Raw genomic sequence first — 6,000 nt, 5'->3', positions numbered from 1 at the left:
TGATGGGATTTATAAACTGACCAATCACAACCAGAGTTCACACTTCAGTGATAAGATACCAGCATGAACAGACTGTGGGAAACGGGGGGGGGGTTATTCAAGTATTCAGATCCTAAAGCAACGTAAACATGTCAATAATAGACTTTAAAATTGTTTTATTACAAGTTAAAGTCTTGCACGTCTCCACCCAATGGTGATGTCAGTGTGATAAGAACGACCTAAAACCGGGATGTGTTCGTAATGAGTGTGAACTTAAAATGTAAACAAACAGAACCAAGTCAACTCTTCAACTCTGGTTCAGATCGAGCAAAACAAAGTGTAGGTGTGAGTCTCAGCTGACGCTTCCTTGTTAATAATGTAGGTTAACAGCCACTTTATTGGAATTACAGCAGTAGAAACACTTATCTGCGCTGAAGGGGCCGTCACACGGTGTCTGTGAAAAACAAGAATCCTGTCAACATCTTCATGTGACTGTGCCGAGGTCAGGTGAACAAGGTCAGCTTCACACAGCGCAGCTCCGACTCCTCGTGTAGTCTGAGGTCTGACGAAGCTGGACGACCCAAACGGATCCGAGCCAAACTTAGAACAAGATTAAGAACAAAGACGAGACCAGAACCAGGATCCATCTCATACCATACTGGCACAAGGAAGCGTGTGTGGCTTCACAAACACTCAAAAGCCGTTTTCAGACATGACCCCCGGGGGAAAATCCGGAGAATGGGCTTTGTTACCTTCCAGTACCAACCACATCACCATGGTAATTACGGCAATTACTGATTGAAATGGCACAACTAACCGTCGGGAACTTTATCTGCTATGGTGATGTGGTAACATTTAAACGTGGAGGCCCCCCCCCCCCCCCACCGGCAAAATCTTGGACGCCATGGCAAATAAATATTACACAAACAAACCAGTAACCGTGATACTGGTGGCCATTTCCTCCCTGATGCCTCACTGTGTTGCACAAGTAGCTGAGACAGGTTCAACAGTTCATGTTAATCAGAACCTCTTCATCACTGAATGGTCAGACTGGCTTCCTTCAAATCAATGAGGGGGGGGGGCATGTTTTTGTGTGCTGCTGACGTGTGTGTGTGTGTTTGTTTGTTTGTTTGTGTGTGTGTGTGTGTGAACGCAGACTTTATCTCAGTAACTTCCCAGAACAAACTCAGTCATGTCCAAATTACTAAGGAGTGAGTCATCATGTTATCCTCTGGGATTTCCGCCGCCCACCTAAAATTTGTGCATTTGCTTTGAGTTCTAAATTCTGATTCCAGGAACTGCAACCTGCCCGGCCACGTTTCTTTGCCATGTGGATTTTATTTTTTGCTGACCAAGTGCTGATCTCAGATGAGGGGGGGAGAGGAGGTGGTGGTGCTGTTGTTTGGGGGGGGGGGGGGGGGGGGGGGGGGGGGGGTCTATAATTATCCCTCTCACAATGTCGTCATCTCTTCGTCTTCCAGCTGAAACGAGGGATTTCAAACAAACTCATCCATTGAGCGAGCGCTGCCACAGAGAGCATGTGACCCAGAGATGCATGACTGTGGCGAAACGATAATCGGTCCATATGAATGACGCACAGCCACATGCTGAGCGTCCCCACTTCACTACATACACGGCTGACTATCAGCAGAACAAGCACAGAGACTCTCATTCAGCCGAGTTCAACGGCCTTTGAACCGTCACTGAGCTCCGCGGGGTCGGAGGCCGCAGACGTCAACAAAACCGCCGTCGACGCTGCGCAAACATGTGGTCGCCGAACAAAAGGTGAAGACGAGGGAGGTGGGGCCGGGGGGGGGACAAGCTGTAACTGACACTGACCACCTGACCCTCCGCCCACCTGACGGCTCCTTCAGACATAACAACATCACACCTTGAGAGCACTCGGGTCAAACAAGCCCGGGCCTGTCGCAGTTTGACCCCCAAACACCAGCAGTCAATGGAAAGACACTTTGCCTCCGAGTGATGGAGCTTCTGCAAACACCGGGCGGCGAACGGTCTCCCAGTTCAAACAAGTTCAGTGGTTATAGAGGAAATGGGTGACCTACTTCTTGAATGCTTGTCGCCCAGTTTCGTGGTGTCACCGTTGTTTAGGGAACCGCGTCGCCAACCAAAAGCACACGACTGAAAAATGTATTTTTCCTACTTTGGTTTGACGTTTGTGTTTCCAGGATCATTTTGGAGCTCGGATGAGTTTGATCACTTTGTTTATTTGAGTAAAAGTTATGGGTCAGTCTGAGAAATCAAGTTTAAAGAAGGGAATCTATAAAGCTGCAGCTCAGACCTGTGGATACATAGAGCTGGTCAAAGATATTATCCAGTTTGAATCTTTCAACTTCTTTATTCTCCTTTCAACAACATCAGAGAGCAGATCATTTTCCTGCATTTAATGTGAACAGTTCGCAGAAAATGTCTTTGTACATCTGATGCAGTGCATGTAAATAGGGTGATAAAGTGGCCGATGAGCCTCAGTGGATCGGTATGTGCCCTCAGCGTGTCCTTCTGGTTTAGACTTGTTTAGGTTTCAGTTTGACTCTTTGGACGGTAGACTTACGGTTAGGGTTAGGGACTGGTTTGGACTGGTTATTTTGGACGGTTGCACAGCTGCGGGTGATGAAATTTCTTTTAATGTCACCATACTGCTGTTACAGATATATATATATATAGATATAGATATATATATATATCTATATCTATATATATGTCCGTCTTTTTTCGTGCACAAGCCAAGATGTAAACACCTCCAGTATCTGAGAAGTGAAACTTATTCTTAAGCTCTTAAACGAGGAAGAAATCCGGTTTCTTTCTGCAGGAATGAAACTTTGATACGTATGGTTCTGTTATTAACCTACAAAGACTTTAATGGCAGAGAAGAGAGGTGGGTCCACTGCATGTCAGCTGGTCTTTGGTTACATGCACTTTGAAATTACATCATCAGCAAAGACGAGACTTAACGAGGAGGAGAAAAGGAAGAATAAAGAAGACAGACAGAGACATGTTAAGTCTTGATTGCACAGAGAAGTAACTGAGCATGTGCCAGACGGTGCAGGAGTGCCATGTATACACTGCCTGGGCTGTTTATTCTTAGGCCGAATGTCCTGCGACTTCCTTCCCCTCTGTAATAGGCTGGGAATTTTCCTGGGAACACCACGCCCCCTTTTCTGAACACAACACAACACTGGCCTCGTTACTAAACTGCTCTTTCCTCTGCGCTCTAAACAAACCATGGGCGGCCTCCAGCGACCTGCCGCCGAGCACAGTGTGCCGAGACACAGGCTCGCAGCAACGACACGTAGCCGCCGTCTCACAGCAACACCAGGGAGATTTGGCCAGAGAGAGGAAGGCAGAACATTCATAAAGACACTGTTACATAACACCAGAGGAGGAAGAAAAAACACAGCGTGCAAGTAAAACAAAAAAAACATACCTGAAATACTTTTTAGACGGATACTCTACAGCATTTAGTCATCCAGATTCTTTCACCTATCAGCACAGTGACAGATCTGCAGGTCAGACACGTTTTACAGGGTTTAAATGATTAGTCAGTTGATCACTAATCAGTAGGAATGTGATCAGCAACAGAGATTGATCAGCTATTGGTGGTTTAAGTTATTTAAGTGAGTGAGTGAGTATTTCTTTTCTGTTTCAAAACCTTGCACAGTGAATATCTTTGGAATGTGGACGGATGGTTCGATGCCAGGAGGATGTCTCGTTTCCAGATGATTTAGAGTTCAACCAGTTAATTAAAAACACAAGTATGAAGTTCAATCAACATGAAAACAAACATTAGCTGCGACTTTCTCATGAAACTCTTAAAGCTGCTGAAGAGTTTGATACAAAACAGCAGACAACAGACACAGGGAGTAAAAATCGACAACTTAATAAACTCGAGTCTCAACTGACAAATACTCTCAAATAACTTCTTAAAACCAAACGCATGAGAAACATGGACACTTGAACAAACATCAGTGTGATAAGAACTATGTGAACTGACCTGAAACCATCTTTGACAAACATTTGTTTATCTTGTACTTCCTGCTGGGTCACGTTTGATTTCCTCAACAGATGATTGGTTAAGGTTCACCTTATCTCAAGTCTTGTTCCTCCACCGAGGCCCAAAGGTCCCTTCAATTCAATCAAGCTGCACCAAGTCACTCTCAAAGATATCACTCCGCTTAATATGTGTGATTATTTTTCTATAAAAGATCACTAAATTATTCTCTGAGAAAAGTTTTTCAAAAGTTGAAACATGCCCAAACTCGCAATGATAAAGAAAGTGAAAACAAACTCCTGCATCCGCCCCCTCAACTGAATCGGCTCCAAATTTTAGTGGGTTCTTCCTCGGGCCATAATGCATCCTTCCAGCAAGTTTCTTTCAAATCTGTTGAGTAGTTTTTTGCGTAATCCTGTTGACAATCAGACAAACAACAACAACAACAACATGACCTCAAACAACATCAGTATCTGCAGCTCACAGGGAAATGGTGGTCGACAGCCTGAGTGACACGTCTATTAATACAGTTCTCTGGTCATCGGTCAAAGAATAAAGTTTCAAAGAGCGGGATGACTGGAACATGACGCATCACCCAGTGGATTCAGTTTAATCTGCGATAGAAGCGTCCTCTGACCACAAAGAGCTTCATGTTCTGATGAATGCCTCTGACCTATGATCTGTGACTATTTTTAAAGCTTCTATGTGGAGCCATTTCTTCTGCTCTGCGTCTCGTAACAAAACGATATTGTTCAACACACAATAGCTTTGTGTTATTCATGCTATGCAGAGTATGAACGGTACCTGGAAACAAAGAACAAACACATTCCGTGACGAGCAGAAAGTATTCGCCCTCATGTTTCACGTATGAGTAACAAGAGTGTGTTGCTGGACGACTTCTTTGAGTCCACACAACCTATCAACATTTGTTAAACCCTAACCCTATCCCATAATAATTGATTATTAGTTTGTTATTAATTTACAAAAAGGTCCAAAACCTTCCTGGAAATATTTCTCACAATTTGGCCAAAGCTCAGTGAGATCTCTGCAAAAGAAAAAAACAGTAGCAAGGATATAATTTCCTCTACAAAGTTATCACTAACAAATGTTCTTCTTTAATATAACTTCTTTAATAAGACATTTTGGTACCGTGTGGCCGATACGAGAGCAACGAATCGTGGATAGAAAACTTCTCCAAATCAGCCAAGTGTCGGCTTCATGAACCCAATCGTGTGGTTGTTGAACTCATGCAAGCAAAACTCATGCAAATACGAAGACTAATAATAACCAGCGTAGGGAAAGATGCATTTCTATGCGATAAGAATAGGATGTAACATCACGATTGACAGATGAGACTGAAACGTGATTGGTCGAGCGCTCGTTTCGGCAGAACCTCCATTCTGCATCCCCTCGGTCTCCACTGATCAAACCTGATGGCAGCCTTCGTATTATTGTACAAGGGGAGGAAGCATATGGACATTGCATGAATCTTTTTAAAAGACAGTTACAGTTTACATACATGAACATGAACACACGTGTATAAAGCATTGGGCCGGGGGATGCGACCAGAAATTAGGTCACATCAGCTGATAGTCACAAGACTTGTTATATAACTATTGATTAAAACTATATTGCAATAATTACTGGTATTGTTTCATGGCCCAGCCCTAGAAAAACACCAGCTTCCAAACAAGCATGATTTTATTACAGAGAAACAAATAGGTTTGCATATCGTCTTCCAAAGCACACAGCAGCCCAATGCACACAGATCATCAGCGTGACCTCGGCATGTGCAGACACTGCTGATATAGCTCAGCACGGTCTGAGCTCATCAAGGCAAAAGCTGCTCTGGTGCCTTTAAAAGGAAATGAGCAGGACCAGAGAGAGAGAATGAGTCGACTTCACATTTAAAACCAGATTACACCGCAGAAAGTAAATTATGTTTGAACGAAGGAATGCGATGACTGGTGCAGAATCTAGCAGAAGGCCTGCACATGCATGTGTCTGCATCC

This window comes from Hippoglossus hippoglossus, chromosome 16 (genome assembly GCF_009819705.1).
Source record: "Hippoglossus hippoglossus isolate fHipHip1 chromosome 16, fHipHip1.pri, whole genome shotgun sequence".
Classification (NCBI taxonomy): domain Eukaryota; kingdom Metazoa; phylum Chordata; class Actinopteri; order Pleuronectiformes; family Pleuronectidae; genus Hippoglossus; species Hippoglossus hippoglossus.
The sequence above is the reverse complement of the archived record's forward strand: the minus strand, read 5'-3'. Positions refer to the sequence as shown.